Source organism: Panthera onca (genome assembly GCF_046562875.1).
Source record: "Panthera onca isolate mPanOnc1 chromosome Y unlocalized genomic scaffold, mPanOnc1 haplotype 2 h2.ChrY_unloc_1, whole genome shotgun sequence".
Classification (NCBI taxonomy): Eukaryota; Metazoa; Chordata; class Mammalia; order Carnivora; family Felidae; genus Panthera; species Panthera onca.
Window position 1 is genome coordinate 2,677,506 of NW_027675864.1, and position 20,590 is coordinate 2,698,095.

The 20,590-nt window shown below is 45.8% G+C and overlaps 1 pseudogene; it reads left to right on the top strand.

Annotated features, from left to right (window-relative positions):
• Window positions 1–5,254: 5,254 nt before the first annotated feature.
• On the top strand, window positions 5,255–17,049 carry LOC145715255 (uncharacterized; annotated as a pseudogene).
• Window positions 17,050–20,590: the final 3,541 nt, after the last annotated feature.

Below are 20,590 nucleotides of genomic sequence, written 5' to 3' on the forward strand. Positions count from 1 at the left end.
GACCCAGCGCCCATACCTCCTGCACCCTCCCAGGCAAGCTGCCAATGGGAGGAATGGGGGAGCAGGAGGGAGAACATACAGGGGGAGCCTTCGCACTCCCCACGTGTTTCTCTGTGAAACTAAAACTGCTCGATGAGTCCATTACTTAAAATAATGATAAAGGAGGTTACGGATATCACGCTGCCTGTTCCACTGTCGCCTTGATGACATCAAGACTCCTCACTCAACCCCCCACCACCCTCACCTTCCAGGAGGATGATCCAGGACTGAGGACAGACATGCCCCTGGAAATTTGGAAGTAATCACCTAAGTGCAGGAGTGACGGCCGGGTGCCTCTTCAGATGGGGAACTCACAGCACTGGCTTCCCTCTGTGTCTTCTACCGTCAAGGTGAGAAACGTGTGTCTCTCTCTCCCTCTGAGTGTTCAGCCTCTGGGGAGGGGTGGCGCTGGGCCTCCCACCCCTCCAGGAGGACGCGGGGCTCTACCACATGCATACTGCCTAGCCAGGGGCCAGGCCGCCATTGGCCTCCTCAGACGGTGGGGGCCCGGGTTATTCACGGGGGAGCTGGGCATTCCAGAGGACCTGCACGAAGGGGAGACTCCCTCACCCTCCCGCGCCAGCTCACTGGTGCTCTGCGCCTGGGCTTCTGGACACGAGTGCCTGGGCTCAGGGAGGGTTTGGGCAACCCAGGGTCCTGTGTGCAAACCACATATTAATCCCTGAACCAACTCCCCAGGCTAACAGAGACTCCCGATGCATCTTGCAAGCATGTGCCTGGACACATGTGCCCGCAGCTGTGAGGAAAGAACCACAGACTGAAACATTAACAGGACTCACGCAGTGCTTAGTTTGGAAAGGTGGAATTGTGGTTCACTTTCTCCCCAACATTTTGTTTTAAAAATTTCAAGCCTATAGAAGAGTGAAAAGTACAACTCTCACTTGCATCATTCGCGTGTGTTCTATGTATCTACATGGATATATAGATATGGGACATTTATAAGTATGTATATAGAAACCCATTTATAACGATGTATATAGAAATATTATATATGAATATATATAAATTATGTAAATGTAATATATAAATATTTATAAAATAATTAAGTAGGGATTTTTAACAGAAGAATCACGTGTATGTGTGTATACATAAAGGCACGTTTCTTCTTTTAGGCTGAAGTGTTAGAAAGCTCCTTACAGACACCACATCCTCTAGCCCTGTTACTCAAGCATTGAGCACCTTCCGAGACCCAGGACATTCTCCAGTGACATCCCTGGCCTTGATGTTGACAGGTCTTGTCCCTTGCAATTGGGGCCCACCTGTGGGGTCAGGAAGGGTTCCTCTTCCCTCCCTTCCCACCCCGCCCGGCCCAGCCCCTCCCCCTGCTCCTGCCAATCTCCCCAGGATCACTTTCCTACTGAAGCACCTGCTCATGGATCCTCTGCTCAGAGAGTGCTTCCGGACACCCTGACCCAAGATGCAGCGTCACCAAGAGAGAGGTCACTCCACAAATGAGCCCTTGCAAATGCAAGACATGCTTTTCTTTCAGGTCTTCTATTTCCTTCTTGCGTTGTTATCTAGGCTGAATTTATGAAAGGAAAGCACACCCAGGGCTTCTCATGGCAAATAAGAAACATTCCCAATGTCCTCAAATATTTGAAGGCAGCTTAGGAACCGTGGAGTTCAGCGCCAACAGCTTCTGGAGGCAGCTAGGCTCGTCACTGAGGAACTCACACAGAGAGAACGTGTCGCTATTTCACGCTCGAAGTGTAGAGACTTGCCCCTGGAGGCCACACAGGGCAAGCCCCCATCTGAGACGTGAGTACATCTGCAGTAACGCACGGGGGCCCCTGCCTCTGGAGACAGCCTACCGTTTGCTGAGCTACTGCCTACTGCTGGAGATGCTTTTCTCCCTCCTGGCTGAACTCCTCTTCGGTGCCAACTCCACCCTTGGACCACAGCTCTGGTTTCCTTTTTTTTTTTTCTTTTTAATGTTTGTATTTTTTTTTATTTTGGAGGGGGAGGAGAGGGGCAGAGAGAGAGGGAGACACAGAATCCGAAGCAGGCTCCAGGCCCCGAGCTGTCAGCACAGAGCCTGACACGGGTCTTGAACCCATGAACCGTGAGATCATGACCTCAGCCACAGTCAGACACTCAATCGACTGAGCCAGCTAGATGCCCCAACTCCAGCTCTGTCTTCTAAAGCCACAAAGGGAATAAATAATCCCTCCTTTCACACGCAAGACTTTCAGAGGTGGCAGAAAGCAAGCTCTCCGGCTCCACCTTGTCCCCATGCTGGGTGTATGTGGCCTCGACCACACACTGTTCATTGCCTCATCCAGCAAACGCTTCAAGGGCCCACCACGCATCAGACGCAGCGGTCAGTGCCGGAGACAGAGTGGTGAACCAGACAGGCTACCTGAAGCTTATGAACCAGTGTGTAGACAATGAGCATCTGTTCCTCATACCGCGGGGTCCAGTCCCACAAAGTCACCCTGCAGAACTTCCAAGCCAAAGGCAGAGAGAAGACTCTTGCACCTTTCTCCTTAAAACGTTCCACAGGAGTCTTCTACAGAACACAAGATCCCAAGAGATGCTCCCCAAACAGAGGTCCTAGGAGCACGTGAGATTAGCAAAGGCAGTCACATACTCTTCTGGGGTCATAGCACGCGGTGTGTTAGCAATTCAGCATCTTCCTGTTGTGCAACATCTACTTGACTGCTTTTAAACATTTTTTTAACACTTATTTGTTATTGAGAGACAGAGCATGAGCAGGGGAGGGGCAGAAAGAGGAGGAGACACGGAATCCAAAGCAGGTTCCAGGCTCTGAGCTGTCAGCACAGAGCCCGACGCGGGGTTTGAACTAATCGTGAGATCATGACCTGAGCCAAAGTCGGACCCTTAACCAGCTGAGCCACCCAGGTGCCCCTATTTGACTTCTTTTAAACCAGTGTCGCCCCAACCTATTGGAACCATACAACTCAGTCTTTTTTTGGAAGAGAAGTTTTCCTGTTTTATCTTTTGCAACTAGAATGCCTTGAAGCATTCTTGCTTTGCCCTATCCTTAAAACTGGAGACAAAGTAAAACCTGGGTAGGCACTTTCCCTTCACCCTCCCCACCTCAGGGGAGGAGACAGGAAGTTGTGTGCTGGAGCCAGGGTCTGCATGATCAGCAGGAAATGAGCAGCAGGCCCTCTGGGCACATCATGAAGGCCTCCAAGCAGGAGTCCCTGTGTCCTCGGGAAGCGACAGGAGATGGGGCAGACAGATTGGTCTATCCTAGGCTCAGGGTCTTGGCTCAGAGGGGACCTGTACCATCATCCACTGAGACAAAGCAACCACCTGTGTGTGACGGTCTCCGGTGATGCGTTTGGCATCGAGAGTCGCTTGGCCTGATTGTCACTGGAATCAGGCCCTGCAGGAATGCCCATCACCTCCTGCCGAAACCACTGCCAGCTCACAGCCCCTGGCCAAGCATCCCAGGCATTTGCAGAACAAGAATGGGGAGGGGGCCGCCCCAGCATTACCAGGACCCTTCTGGTTGTAAGTGACAGAAACTAAACACAGGCGGGTTTATTAAAGACAAGAACATTATTGGTTCCCATGACCTGGCGACTCAGCACCAGGCCGGCTGCAGGGGGCCAACCTGTGCTGTCAGGTTTATGTTCACCTCCATGGACTACACTCTGGGGAAGCTCCCCTGGTGGTGACACAGTGCACTGGCTCCTGTCCAGGTGAAGAGAGAAGCCTTTCCTGGGTGCTGAGCACAAGTCCCAGGGCCCACTCAACAGGCCAATGAGTGGATGAAGCTGACTGGCTAGGCCTGGACCAAGTGTGCTCTCTGTGGCTGGGGTGGAATTAGCCCCACCCAAACCACGCAGACAAAGTGTGGGCACAGAGTGGTCCCCCAAAGGAAATTGTGAGGACCCTCACCCCAACACCCAGGAGCGGCTGTCCACTGTAGGGGAAGGGCATACCTGCCCGCTGAACCAACCATGTCAAAGACACTGGAGGATAAATCATATCTTTAATGTCACTCCCACACCTCGGCTTCTTCCTCAATACCGAGTCCCACCTTGCCCTGCTTCCCCCAGTCACCTAATGATTACCTTACAGAGAAGAAAGATGGGCCCAGGACTATGCATGCTTAACAATCATTTCGATGGTGTGCAATTCAGGGTGGGAGCAGACCTCCTCCTGGAGGGGACCCCTCAACATGCCCAGAACCGGGGCCCCAACGCTGCAGGAGGTCCGCAGGACAAGGCAGGAATCTGAGTGTGCAGCCAACGTCCCACATAATGCTGACGCACGTGGCCCTTGAACAGTGCTTTGAAAAAGCCAGGCTGAATCCATGGAGAAGTGACCAGGGCCTGGGAAATTGTTTCATTATCTTTAGAAGAAGAAATCAGCCCGAGGATATGCATGCAATGCACAGAATCAGAGGAAAAGAAGGGTGTGACGCAAGATGAATGAGGGCTGTGTTACTGAGGAGAAATGAAGATGTCTGAAATACCTCTGATGCCATGCTCCAAGGTAAAACAATGGAGAACCCCCATCACTGGGAGAAACTGAGAAATGATGGAAATGGTTAGGTGGGCAGTTCGGTCCTCTCTGGGGAGTCAGAAGATCTACTCTGGGGCCCAGGCAGCTCTGTTCCTCAGTGCAGAGACCTTCAGTGCATGAAGACCTTGCCTTGGGCTCAGATGTGCCCACTTGTTAGGGTTGGAAGACTGGGAAGTAGAAGCCCTGAGAATGATGATAGAGTCCGGCATATAGACACACAGGTGTGTCTGCCTGCCTCGTATGGTGTGGGTACAGACACACACACACACACACACACACACACACACACACACGCATGCACCCTGGAAGAATTCCACTAATTGCTGTGATATGAGAATTTGAATGTTGTACTTTATTTTTATATAAATAAAAAACACAAAAAAACTGCAAGTAAGGATGGACCAGGCTGTTAACTACATGCCATAGTAACAAACGGTTTCCTGAATACGGGGGCTTAAAACATCAAAGGTTTGTGTCTGAGGAAGCAACACGCTGTCTGCGGGTGGGTGGGAGCTCTCCTCTGCTCCCCAGTGGGACCCCGTTCCGGCACCTCTGCTGCTCAAGGCAGTGGAGGGAGGGAGGGCCTCGTGGATGTCACACCAGCAGTGGAAGTGACACGTGCTGACTCCACTCACAACTCCTGGGCCACCTAGGAGTGGTCACCTGACCCCTCCCCCCCACAACAGGGGACATGCCAGGAAAGGTAACTCTCTATCAGATACCCAGACAGGGACAATATACATAGATGTATTTCTACCATCTACAGAGAAATGAGTATTGCTTCATACTAACGACTAGTGCACTCATAAACAATAATAATATGTAGTATGTGTATACATATCATATTGCCTGTGTATAGAGATAACATTACATGTACATATACTTACGTGCACAGGTGTACGTGCACACGCATACTCCCCTCTATGCATATGTGTGGTGTGTGTGCACATGTATGTGAGAGTAGGAGTCAATTCACATGGCTTAGTCCACAATAAGCACTTTAAAAAACTAAAAATGAATTATGATACCAAGCCACGGGTCCTTTGGGCAGTGTCTAACGCCCCTGCACTGCCCTCTCCACACTCACTGTCTTGAAGAGGGGGTGGGTGGCAGGACATCCTGTCCCTGGGTCAGCTAGAGAACCGCTCCATGGGCTACGCACTCATTAGCGGGCCTGGTGCAGTGCCAGGTACCAGATGTGGGGCTGTGGCATGTGAGCTAGCCCCCGCCTTCTCGAAGTTTACGTCACACTGCGGGGACCGATAATGTGTGAACAAACCCTCAGGTAAGACACTCTCCAATGGTGATAAATGCTCTGAAGAAAATCAACCAGGGACTGGGGGAGGGGGAGGGGTGGTGGCAGCAGGTTCTTTACTTGGACAGGCAAGAGGTCTCTCTGAGGAGCTGGTGCATGAAGGAGGTGCCATCGCAAAGAGGCGTGAAGGGGCGCTTGGGGACCTGCATCGCTCGCCGGGCAGTGGATCCCGGAGGATGTGTTCGCAGGCCCGGCTGGGGGCAGGCGAGCTTCCAGAAGCTGTCTACCAGGGAATTCTGCCCAAGTGGGGCTGCGAGCTCTTCCTGGCCATCTTTGTCTCCCCCCCACCCTTGCTCCTTTAGACTCCTGCCCAAACATGTGCAGGACCGTGCGGTTGGCCATGAAGGATCTTCACTAAAAAGCTCCCACCACCCTGAGTGATTGCTTTCCATTGGAGACAAATAACCACAGAGTTCAGCTCTTTCCCAGGCAGCTCCCCATTCCGAAGAGCCGCCTGCACATTAAAGATTTCGATGCATGGTGCCCAGCCTGCTTAGGCCTTCTTTATGGCCTCATCAGCAGTAACTGGACGATTACAAAGGCTTCTTCTGTTTTTACAAACAATGATTTATTGGACCCCTTCAACTCTTTTTTCCCAAGTCTGGGTATTACATGGGCATGTTTTGCTATAATTAAATTCCTAGATTACTGTCAAGCCAATTGTTTTACCCATCCAATCTGTAACAATGCGTTTTTATTGTCTCTTATTTTCTTTTTTTTTATTAAGCTGGAAATAGATGTATTCTATGAGATCCAGAAAAGAAATAAAAACATCCCTATTCTCTAGTCAGTCCACCCCAATCAGAGGGACTCTGGAGGAGGGAGGTAGGAATCTTCAGTGAGCTCTACTTAGCGTGGAAGGAGCCAGACATTCTGGGTTTGTCCACCCCACACTCAACAGGTATTTATTGAGCAACTACTAAATGCTGGCCACTGAGAAGGACACAGTGGTGAACAGGACATGATGAGACTATCCTCAAATGCTTACATTCTGCTGGGACTGACTTGTAACAAAGAAGTAAGTTTAAAACAGTAAGATGGCAGTGTCCTTTATAAAGACAAGCCAACAGCATGCCTGATAGGAAGTGACAATGACTGAAGGCTATGGAAATCAAGTGACCACGGAAGCCCTTTGGAAAATCATATTGAGATGAGATCAGAATTAGGAGGGCAGAGCTAAACCAAGGAAAACAGCACTGATGACAGAAAGAAATAGCAGGTTCAAAGGCTCCGGGGCAGGGAAGACCTCAGCAAGTGTTAGAAGTGGCAGAGTGCAGGGAGAATACAAGATGAGGTGGAGAAGCTTAAATGGAGTTGAATTTGCAGGAAAAAGGAAAAGAAGTGTCTTCTGGGAGCAGAAAGGGAGGGAGGAGGGGACTAGGGGGGCTCTGGAAGCAGCCCCAGCCTTGGCTGTATCTTAGGGGCACACCTGTGCAGTACGCCTGCTTCACACCGCAGACCTCTTGGCCAAAGACTCTTGCGGTCCAGGACGGGCATAAAACAGCATGAACCTTCATGCTGGGATGCGGGCACTCTGGCCTAGTGACCAGTGGCCAGAGCAGTGTCCCCCACGCCTGGCTACAGCCTCCAACAAGGGAAGTTCTCCAAAACCCTGACAGAAGCTGACCCCCAAGAACAAGTGTGGCTGAATTTTCCTCTCACCAGGAAGGATGAAGGCTCAGCTTGTTCATTCCTTTGATGGCCAGAAAGTAAGGGTGTTAGGTATTCCGTGCACTTCACACTTGGGAACCTGATGAATCCCTGCTGCATTTGTAGCCTTGATACTAGAATGGTACCCAGTGTATCTAGGTGCTCAATACATGATTAAAAGAAAGACCAGCTTGGATTGAAGACTTGGCTGCTCCTCCCACCCCCTCAAGGTGGCCGCATGCATCCAACGTTCCTTCTCACGTCCACCCTGCACCCACGGCTCGCCCACATTCGAGCACACCCACTGCCCCTTCCTGGGTCCCTACAGAGATGGCGACCACATGCTTGGGGCCTGGGCAGCACCTTAGAATCGGTCTCTGCCTTACACTTAGCTGCTCACTGGCCCTGGGCTCAGTATCATGAATAGAAAGTCAATAACTCTCCAACAAAGAGTGCTCATCAGAGAGTTCTTTGGCTGTCTACTGGGACCTATGGCTGTGCACAAAGAGCAGGGACCCAGGAGGAACTTCTGAAATGATTTGAAGCAGGCCCATCCCCTTGCTGAAAGCATCACAGCCTCCCAGTGTGCTCGGCATAACCCAGAAATGGGGACAATCAGACGCTGGCACTGTGTGGCTTCGACAGGAGGCAGGCTGGATGTCCTGGCATCTTGGGGAGGAATCGGGAGTTGGGGTGGGGGGGGCACTGCATTGACATGGTAGCACCTGGAGGTCTGTACCACGGATTGCCCCCACTTGTAGATCAATACTTCACGCCCATATTGATCTCAATTGGTTTCCTCACTGACAATCAGCAGTTCCAGAGGAAGTTGTAAACATTCCCCAAATAAAAGTGACAACAAGGAAATCTGAGCATAGGCACATTAAAAAAAAGAAGAGGAAAGATTTTCTTTAAAATCATAAAATGTTTATAACAATAACAGATAATGGAGTAGCATTATATTCAGAATGCAAAGGTAGCAATTAAATCTCTGTTGGGCAAAATGTCCCCTACTTCCAGAGATGCACTGCCAACCTCAGAACAAAATCTCCTCTGTTTTGATATCCTACCTCTGTGATTATGGAAGCTGCAAGGACTTGGCTGGGGGTGGCAGAGAACTCATCTGTTAGAAACCTTAAAAACAAAAGAAAAGAAAACATGAGAACGGGACTCAGGAGGGACTGATTACAAGGTAGCTCTAGATGTGGGTAGAGGAAAAAAGAATGTATTTTGCCAAACTGACAGAGCTCCTGACCTGTAGCTCCCTGAGGTCCATCTATGATTCCCTATGGATAGGGAAAATTGTGGTGTCTCTCTAGAATTTTCCCCCTTGACACATGGCAGGTCAACTTTTCCCAGCAGAAAGCACATTTTTGCAATAAAGCATTTTGATTTTAATGTATCCTTGTGTAAATTGGATACTCTGAGTCTAGACCCTCATATTTTTTAATACTTGATGGGTGGGAGTGGGGACATGCTGCTATTTTAAATCTCTCAGCAATTTTCTGAACCATCTTTGGAAAGGAAGACTGCTCTTTATTTCCAATAAACAAAACAAACCAAAGCATTTCAATGAGCCCTTTGATTTTACAAAGGAGAAGTCAAACCCCTATTTGGGAATGGAGAGGTTCTAACTAAGGAGATGTGAAATAGCCTTGCGTGATAATGTGAAGTGTGTCACTGCTGTGCATGGAACTCACCTTTGAGCTGGGAGTGTAATGTGGGAGATGAGTCTAGGACTTTGTGTGGGGGGCTAGGGGGAAGCGGGCAGCATTTTTTCTGCTGATCCCAAAATGCTGCGGTTGATGGCAGGCAAGAGGTGGGTCCTGGGACTGGTGCACGGGATGCAGAAACATGGTATCAGGTTGAGGGTTAAAGAGAAGCACATCTAGCAGGGACCCGCGGCTATGGTGGACCTGGCTTCAGATCACAGCCTTCTTTCAACTTTGGTCTCTCCAAGCTTTCCGTGAAGTTTTGATAAACATGAAAGGAGCCTGATTTAATCCCACTTTAAGGAAACAGAGGAGGACCTTAACCCTTCCGGAGAATGTAATTGCAAAATGCTGGTGATGTGTGGAGGGCAGAGCATTGGTCTGTCTGAGAAGAACAAGTACAGTGGATGTCAATGGATATAATCCTCCTCGGTTCCCTTCCCTGTCTTCATTCTTCTGGCATTAGAACTTCTCTTTCTAGCCTGAAGCCCTTTGCACACCAGACTTAGCCACTCAGAATGTGGTCTCCTACTGGCTCAATCCTGGCCAATGCAAAGCTTCCCTGGGACTTTCACTGGAACCATCAGATGCTGGCTGAGAAAGTTCCTGGGGAGGTGCTGTAAGTACAGAGGGGCTGGTAGCTGGCTTTGGTCCATGTACGAGAGAGCCCAGCTGAAGAGGAAGAATGGTTGAGTTACTTATTCCTCTGGTTTCCTCTCTGCTCCACTGTTGCAAGCTGGCTTCGTCCTCCTTCTGAAGCTCTCACTTCTGCCGTGGCTCCCTACAGCTCTCCTCCATGGAGCCCTGTAACTGCCCCCTCCCCACTCCTTCAGGTCCTGGGATGGAAATGGTTCTCCCATTATCACTAGCCCAGGGGTTTCTTGATGTGCCGCTCTCTGGACAATATCTCTGTTGATTCTTCTGTTTTGCCAGTTTGTGGTCTATTTCCTTCCTGAAGCCTGATCTAGTAAAGATTGGCCTCAGTGGTCAAACAAGAAACAGGCCCTTCTGTTGTCAGCTGGATAATAATGGGAGTTAGTGAGTCCTAAAAAATGGAGCAGTTAGGAGCCACTTGTGTTATATTCATGACAAACACAAGTTATGAAGCCTGGTCTTTGCTCACAGAACCTCCTGAATTCTGGGAAGTAACCATATCTATCTGAAGTTGCCTCTAAACTTCCCTTAGCATGCTTATCTAGGGCTTGCCAGTGCTGACTCTTAAAAACCAGGCTGAGAGAATGACTTCAGCAAGATGGTAGCACAGGAGGTCCCCTGTTCATATCCACACCCCCCCCCACCCCCCGCTCAGCAATAAAAACCTGGCATCTATCCACAGACAACAGTGCTTTTCTGGGAGCTTTGGGATCCAGGTAGGAAATTCTGAAACAATATGCAGTCCAAGCGCTATTTTGAGAATGGAGGCCCATAGCCAGGTGGCTGACTCACTGACTGCAGTCTCAACTATATACCCAGAAACAGGTCCATGCCCCTGCAGGCTCAGCTATAGCGCCATCTGCCATCTCTCCTGTCACCAGCCCCGTACGTCAAGGGCTCTGGGAGAAGTTATACCCATATCTGCACTGGCTAAGAGGCCCATAGACCTCAGTCCCAGGTGTGTACCTTGAAATGGCCAGCCCTTCTCAGCCATACACCAAGATCAAGTGGGGATTATCCTTGGGAGACAATGATGGTTCGCTATGTACAAATCGACAAAGGTGTTACACTGTATGAACAGGATAAAGGATAAAAGCCATATGCTCATCTTAACGGACACAGATGAAGCATTTGACAAGACTCAACATCCCTTCACGATAAAAACTCTCAACAAATTAGATTTGGAGGGAATGAACTTCATCGAAATAAAAGCCATATATGATAAACCCACATCTAACATCATACAATGGTGAAAAGCTGAAAGCTTTTCCCTACGATCAGGAACAAGACAAAGATGCTTACATTAAACCTAGTACTGAAATCCTAGCCAGAGCAATTAGTCAAGAAAAAGAAATACAATGTTTATAAATCAGAAGTTAGTTTGTCTCTGCAGATAACATCATCTTACCTATAGGAAACCCTGAAGACTCCATCAAAAATCTCTTCAAACTAAATTCAGTAAAGTTGAAGGATACGAAATTGACACACAAAAATCAATTACATTTTTATACACTAACAACAATGTGTCTGAAAAAGAAAATAATCCCATTTATAATAGGATCAAACACAATAAAGTACTTAGCAATAAATTTAACCAAAGAGGTGAAAGATCTGTGTACTGGAAACTATAAGATATTGGTGAAAGAGACTGAAGAAAACGTGAAGAAATGGAAAGATAGCCCATGTTCATGGATGGGAAGAATATTGTTAGTGCCATAGTAGTTAAAACAATCTGCAGATTCACTGATATTCCTACCAAAATTCCAATGACATTTTTCACAGAAATAAAGAAAACAATCCTAAATTCACATAGAATCACAAACACCCAGAAAGCCAAAGCAATTTTGAGAAAGGAAAAAAAGAATGGAGTCATCACACTTCCGTATTTCAAACTGTTACAAAGCTATAGTAATCAAAACGGTATCATACTGGCAAAACAAAAACAAAACAAAATCAGACACATAGACCAACACAACAGAACTGAGAGCCCATGGGGTGCCTGAGTGGCTCAGTCAGTTAAGCGCCTGACTCTTGGTTTTGTCTTGGGTCATGATCGGCTCGGGTTTTGTAAGTTTGAGCCATGCACTGGGCTCTGTACTGACAGTGTTGTGGAGGCTCTTTGTGATTCTCCCTCACTCTCCCTCTCTCTCTTCCCCTCCCCAATTCGTGCTTCCTCTGTCTTAAAATAAATAAATAACCTTCAAAGAAAAAAAAAAGAATTGATTGTCTATGAATAGACCCATGCATATACTGTCAAGTAATACTATGTGACAAGGGAGCAAAGAATACTCAATGGAGAAAGATAGCATCTTCAATAAATGGTGTTGAGAAAACCGGATATTTTCATGCAAAAGAATGAAGTTAGGATTCCTATCTTATCCCATTCACAAAAAGTAGCTGGAAATAGATTACAAAGATTTCAATGCAAGATCTGAAACCATAAACTCCTAGAAGAAAACATAAGAGAAAAGCTCCTTGACATTGGTCTTGGCAAGGCTATTTTGCATGTGACACCAAAAGCATAAGCAACAAAAGCAAAAATTTAAAAAAGCGGCACCATATCAAACTAAAAAGTTTCTGCACAGCAATAGAAATGATCAGCAAAATGAAAAGACAACGTACAGAATGGGAGAAAATAGTTGCAAACCATGTCCCAAATAAGGGGTTAATATCCAAAATATTTAAGAAACTCATACAACCCAATAGCAAAATCCTCATCATCCTCATCATCAACATCCCCTTTAAAAATGGGCAAAGGACCTGAATAGATATTGTTACAAAGAAGCCCTGCAAATAACCAACAGATGCATAAAACAGTGGTCACTACCACTAAACATCAGGGAAATGCACATCATGGGAAACCACAATGAGATATCACCTCACACTGAGTAGACAGACCATCATCAAAATTACAAGAGATAACGAGTGTTGGCAAAGGTGTAGAGAAATGGGAAGAACCCTCGTGCACTACTGGTGGAAATATAGATTGGTACAGCTGTTACCATGGAGCCATTACCAGTACAACATGGAGTTTCCTCAGAAAGTTAAAAATAGTATTTCCACATGATCCAGAAATTCGACTTCTGGGTATATACCCAAAGGAAACAGAATCACTATCTGGAAGAGATATCTGCAGCCCATATTCGCTGCAGCATTATTCACAATAGTCAAGACATGGAAGCAATCTAAGTGCCTATAAATGCATGAGTAGATGAAGAAAATATGCTCCACAGGCAGACACACATTCTCTCTGTCTCTCTCTCTCTCAAGCATTACACACACACTCACACACACACACACACACACACACACACACACACACACACACTCAAAGTGGAATATTATTCGGCCACGAAAAGGAAGAAAACCTTGCCAATTTACAATGCTCCAAGAGTCAAAAAATACCTAGGAATAAACCTAACCAAAGATGTAAAGATCTGTATACTGAAAACTATAGAAAGCTTGTGAAGGAAATTGAAGAAGATACAGAGAAAGCGAAAAACCTCCCATGCTCGTGGATTGGAAGAATAAATATTGTTGACATGTCAATACGACCCAACGCAGTCCTCACATTATATGCAGCCCCAATCACATTGCACCGGCATTCTTCTCCAAGCTGGAACAAGCAATCATAAAATGTGTATGGAAACACAAAAGACACTGAATAGCCAAAGTAATACTGAAGAAGAAAACCAAAGTGAGAGGCACCACAATGCCAGACTTTAGCCACTACCACAAAGCTATAACCATCAAGACAGCATGGTATTGGTACAGAAACAAATACATAGACTTAATAGCATAGAATAGAGACCCCAGAATTGGACCCACATACCTATGGCCAACTAATCTTTGACAGAGCAGGAAAGAATATCCAATGGATAAAAAGACAGTCTCTTTAATAAATGGTGCTGAGAGAAGTGGACAACAACATGCAGAAGAATGAAACTAGACCACTTTCTTACACCACTCACAAAAATAAACTCACAATGGATGAAGGACGTGAATGTGAGACAGGAAACCATCAAACCCTTGAGGAGAAAGCAGGAAAAATCGTTTTTGGCCTCAGCGTCAGCAAGTTCTTAGTTGACACATCTCCAGAGGCAAGGGAACTAAAAGCAAAAATGAACCATCGGGACCTAATCGAAATAAGAATCTTCTCCACAGTGAAGGAAACAATCAACAAAACTAAAAGGCAACTGACCGAATGGGAAAAGATGTGTGCAAAAGTCATACTGGATAATTGGTGAGTATCCAAAACCTATCAAAAGAACTCACCAACTCCACACCCGGGAAACAAATAATCCAGTGAAGAAACGGGCAGAAGACTTGAACAGACACTGTTCTAAAAAAGACATCCAGATTGTCAAGAGACACATGAAAAGATGCTCAACAGCACTCCTCGTCAGGGAAATCCAAATCAAACCCACACTGAGATACCACCTCATGCCAGTCAGAGTGGCTACAATGAGCAAATTAGAAGACTATAGATACTGTTGAGGATGTGGAGAAACAGGAACCCTCTTGCACTGTTGGTGGGAATGCAACCTGGTGCAGCCGCTCTGGAAAACAGTGTGGAGGTTCCTCAAATCATTAAAAATAGATCTACCCGAAGACCCAGCAATAGCACTGCTAGGAATTTACCCAAGGGGTACAGGAGTGCTGAGACATAGGGGCACATGTACCCCAATGATTATAGCACTACTTTCAACAACAGCCAAACTATGGAAAGAGCCTAGCTGTCCATCAACTGACAAGTGGATAAAGAAGTTGTGGTTTATGTATATACAATGGAATACTACCTGGCCATGAGAAGGAATGAAATCTGGCCATTTGTGGCAACGTGGATGGAACTGGGGGGTATTATGCTACGTGAAATAAGGCAGGCAGAGAAAGACAGATACCATATGTTTTCATCCATGTGTGGATCCTGAGAAACATAGCAGAAGACCATGGGGGAGGTGATGGGGGAAAAAGTTATAGAGAGGGAGGGAGGCAAACCATAAGAGACTCTTCAATACTTATAACAGACTGAGGGTTGACATGGGGTTGGGGAGAGGGGAAAGTGGGTGACGGGCATTGAGGAGGGCACCTGCTGGGGTGAGCACTGGGTGTTGAGTGGAAACCAATTTGAAAATAAATTACATTGAATGAAAAAGGAAATCCAGGGGTTGCTCGTACTGAATATGAGGATAGCTTTCCATTTTCAGCACTTTATGAGCGTGAGGTAGTAGTAGCTTAAGCTGCATAGATGAAAGTTTTGTTTGTGTGCTTAAGAAAAAGAGTTGAATAAAGACAGAGGCCTCTCACATGTATCACGTTGACCTTCGCAAGTTTCTCTTCTGATTGTTACCATGACTTATGACTCTTAGTGATTCACCTAGTTTGGAGTCATCCTTTCATGCGGAAGTGGATTTCAGTTGATCATGGTAGGTGGTCCTTGTAGTATTTTGTGAATGAATTGTGAATGTGGTGATGATGGATGGACTATGCTGGTTGGTTTCAAAAGCACTTACACGGACGGTGTAACACGTTTTCTACCCTTGGAATCCCATATGGTCTCTTAGTACCTTGTGTATGCCTTACCTGAAATATCATGAATTGGTAGGTAGTGAATAGGTTTTAGTGGCACTGAATGCCCTACAGGCCACTCACACAGAATTCGTTGACGCTTTGCTCTTAAGCACACAATGACTCGGTCTTCCCTACACTGCATGAAAGTGAGCATGGATACTAACTAGGCAAACTGTTTGCTGCTGCTGTAAAGAACAGCTTCCTGAACTGTGAGCTGTAGCAACACACGTATGGAACCCTAAGCAAGGCACAGTACATCGGTATTGTTTGAAAGGGTAGAGTAGTTATTTCAATTTGGCTTTCAGTGCGTTGCATGACAAGGCATTTAATTAGCTAAAACCCTCTTAGAGTCATGTTTGATTGCAAGGTGTGTGTACTGTCCACCGCTAAGTGTCATTTCATGTTAGATGGAATTAATGGAGGCTGAAGCACCCGTGCATTCACCTCTAAGACAACCCTCTTGAACTCGTGAAGAATTATGGGCCTTCTCAGGTAAGATTAGGTACAGGTCTTTCTCAAGGGCATAGTCTTAAACACAGCCAAACCTAAGGCAGCTTTGGGCAGCCCACCGTGATAAGATATGCAGACATTGTGACCTCACAAAGCGCCTGGTCTCCTAGGAACTGCGGTGTAACTCTCACAGCCTGCCTCCTGATTTGGCTTCATGGTAGGAAATTCATCAGTGGTCTGTGGCGGCCGCGAGACCTGGCAAGCATGGGCGGCCCATAGCGGCCTCACATCCTGAGCTGCAAGAAGAGGCGGCATCACTGGCCCCGGGAGGCCCTGGCCCTGGCCACTGGGGAAGGAGCCTCTAGCGCTACAGGAGGGGCTGCCTCCAGACGTGCCGGCTAGCTGCCAGGCGGAGGCGCCACGGAGCCCGGACGGTGGCGGTCTGCCAGAGGAAGGTGCCGCCCCCGCCGCCGCAGTCCCGCGAGGACAGCAGCCCCCGTAAGCCCGTGGTACCCGGGCCCTGCTCCAGGGGCCGCACCCTGGAGGAGAGTGGGAGGGCGGCCACCCCGACGCTGACCACCTTCCCCACCATTCGCGTAGCGGGCGACGTGTGGGTCGAGAGCAGCCTGGCAGAAGCGCGGCTCCAGGCGCGCCAAGTCCTGGGAGTGAACCTGGGACCCGTGGTGAGACTCCGCTGCTTCCCAGTGCCTGGGCGTGAGAGGCGGACCACCGCCGCGCGACCTCTCAGCCCCGGGAGGACTTTTGCATGGGGGGATGAACCAGGGACAGCCGGGACCGCGTCCCCTAGTGCATTTTAGGGGCGAAGAAGCACCAGATTGTCCAAGTCAGCGCCCCCGGGTTGCGGCGCCGCCTTCTGGGACTCCGGGGCAGCTGTGCCCCTCTGCTTCCTCCCAGCACCTGGTCTGCGGAGGGAGGAGACCCCTGGACCTCAAGGGAGGTCCCCTTTCGTCCTAACCCCAGATTGAGATGTCTCCAGGACTGTAGGGGCAGATCCATGTTCTCTCTTGTTCCCTCCTTGGTCTGAAGTCGTCAGACTTCCACCCCCAACCCCTCCAAAGGAATTTGGTTCCATGCTTGTGTAATAAAGCTAGAATTTCCTTGCTGTTCACCCACCGCCGGCTCCTCCCGCCTCATTTTCTTTCTTTCTTTCCTGTTTTGACTGCCACTCTATCTGGTCGAAAGATCGAATATGTGTGGAAAGTTGTTGCAATAGTTAGTATTCTCAATATCAATTGCAATCGTGGGTATTCTGAATCCCACACCTTCTCGCGTTTTAACTGGATTCCAAAGCATTGACCAAGGGTATTTTCTAAGAATTTCTAAGAAATTCAAGCGTATCACTGTTAGTAATGTAAGGATTTGTATGGCTTTGAATGTCATGGGCTCGGTGATTACAAACCAAAAGATTCCAAGTTCAACTGAGTACACATTCTTAAGACTTTTCTAAACATTTTATATTGAAATGTAATGTTTATGTTTACTGAGCTCCTAAAGGAAATGGTAGACCCTCGGGAAGTTTTGTTTAGTAAAATTAACTTGGGAAATTCTTTATAAGTGGGTACAATTGAAAGTGCATTGAGAAACCACACGGTTTCTATTAAAAACCAATGAGTGAATTTCAAAAAATAATAAAACAAATAAAAAACTGGTGCTGGTTATGGACATGGATGGAATCCACTCAGAAATAACTTGGCCTTGTACAAATCTCACATACTGATCTGGGAATATTTCCAGGACAATTTATTTTAAAATGGAAATCACATAGGATAAATGAGTAGGGGTAAGCGTGGTGACTAAACCTTCATACATGATAGCCATTGGAATTCTCTGAAGTATTACTGATCTAGAGCGGTGGTACATTTTTTTGGCACCAAATAACTGGTTGAGGTTATCTTTGGGAAAATAGACTTTCCTCACTTGTTTTTGTCGTTGTTGTTGGATAACAGGAAATATCCACATTACCATGCATCACTTTTATAAATATCATGGCAGTTGGTTAACAGTTTTGCTCCAGGACTTTCCTTTATTATCTTATGTCCATGCACAGTTATGTTAGCAGGTATTGGTCTTTTGTTTGACAATCAAAGACCACAGGGATCAAACAGGAGAGACACACAGAGTACTTTTCACTTTTATGATAGTGTTTATGTCCTGTGGCCCAGCATGGAATTCTTGATTATCCAAGTGACCTCAGTTATTGGTGGCAGCAAGACTTAATGGTGTTTAGTCAGTGGTGCCGCAGCCAGATTTTACTGCGATATTGAAAGGGCCAAGGAGTGATTTTGTACCACTATTCTTTCAAGTTTAAGTATTGTGCAATAGAACCATCCATCCCAGGCTGAAACATGACCTATTAAATCTTCAACATTAGGGTTTCTCTCTGCTTGGCAGCTTTTTAGGGGAATAATGAGAGTTGTGATTTTTTAAAATTTTCTTTTAATATTTATTTACTTTTGAGACGGAGAGAGACAGAGCATGAATGGGGGAGGGTCAGAGAGAGAGGGAGACAAAGAATCTGAAGCAGGTTCCAGGCTCCGAGCTGTCAGCACAGAGCCGGACGCGGGGCTCAAAACCACGGACCATGAGATCATAACCTGAGCCGAAGTCGGACGCTTAATCGACTGAGCCACCCAGGCGCCCCGAGAGTTGTGATTTTGACTATTGGGCTTGTAGAGTTCAAATGGCATAGCTTCCTAATATACAGTTTCTCAGTAAGCCTCATATTCTTGTTTTCACTACTGAGTGGTAATGTGTTGTTACAAATACTGCCACATGAGTAAATAAAAGTGAATAATTATTTAAAAGATGCAGAGGGTGAAATTATACTCGTTTCATAGGAAGCTTATATAAATTTTCGTTACTAGCTTCCATGGCCAATGGTATTTCAAATACAGAGGTTTTTCTCCCCCACCCTTCCCAAAGTAACTGTTTTAGCTAATTAGCCCCTGAGGAAAAGATACATATTTGTACAACTTCCCTATTGTATATAATTGTATAGTAATTAAAAATGAATCCAACGACCATATTAGAATGTAATTTCAACATATAGCTTATCGAGGTAGCTTCCCAGAGGGTTTTGAAATTAGATGTAGCTGGGAGGATAACTTTGCTCAGCACAGCTTTGAAACACAACCATTGACACCATGCAGTTATTTGAACTTAACTGAGAATCTTAGTTTTTCCCTGCTATACCTTGTTACTTTATTGCACTTGAACTTGCATTCATGCTTTGGGTTATCTGGGCTATCTGATTTCGGTTTGGATCTGAATGTCCATCCTGAATTCAATATGTTGTTTAGCTGTTCCCTTAAAAAATATTGCCATTTCTAGTTTAAAAAACAGGATGTTAAAAAAAATCTTTGTTTTTGCCAACTTTTTAGCATAACCTTGCTGACGTTTTGTTTTACAACTTATAAAATGTGAAGAAACAACTAATATAGTTGATTCATATATTAATAGGAAAATGAAAGTACTTTATGTATTCTTTTGGGCAGACCGTGAAAAGGAACTTGACACGGTGGCCTTTCTGGTGAGGCATTCATTTACTGTCTTCTAAAACGAGTCTGCGCTTAGGTTGTACAGATTTTTGAAATAAATCCCATAGTCTTTATTCATTCTCGTACCTTTATATCTCATATGGCACAAGTAAGGAGGAAGTTTATGACCTTGCTAAGCTTGAGTGCCTATATGTGGTGACTGGCACCTCAAATAAGCTTCTGAATTCCTGATGTCATTTTTATCCCCCTTCTTCTTGTCACCCAGCAACTTAATTTTCCTTACAGAACCTGTAATGTTATAATTGTGGAGAGCAAGCTTCATTGTTGTTTACTGTCACTGTTGTGCTGTGTGTTTTGTCCAAGTTTGAGTACACAATTGATCCAGTATAATTTTAACCGGTGGCTGACACATATTAATTTTCTGTGTGCAAACAATAGTACTAGTGTTCTGAACACTGTTGAATAAAAATGCATGAACATATTTGGATACAAAGAGATCTGAGCAATTTTGAACTCATAGTTTTTTGGTGTTCCAAGGATTGCCATGGAGCTCTTAAAATCAGTGTTTTTAGTGCATATATATATATATATATATATATATATATATATATATATATATAATATTTATATTATTTAGTGGGTATATATAACATATAGTGGAGGTGTATATATATACATATATATATATACACGTATATATGTATATATGTGTATATATATACATATATAAAATTTACTTTATTGGTGTGTTTAAAATATTTTTGGTAGATTGTCATGTCTTATGGGAATTAGAACTCAGTTGTTTGTCATGGAGCTGAATTGTGTTCTTGGACAGTTTAATGTGCACATATGATTAAGATTTGCAATCTGGTTGTACTTTTCTTTTTAATGTATTAACTGTAAATACTTTTTTTTAATATTTTAAAATATAGCCTTTATTCTCTCTTACATATGTGAATTTATTTATTTTTTTTAATTTTTTAATATATGAAATTTACTGTCAAATTGGTTTCCATACAACACCCAGTTCTCATCCCAAAATGTGCCCTCCTCAATACCCATTACCCACCCTGCCCTCCCTTCCACCCCCCATCAACCCTCAGTTTGTTCTCAGTTTTTAACAGTCTCTTATGCTTTGGCTCTCTCCCACTCTAACC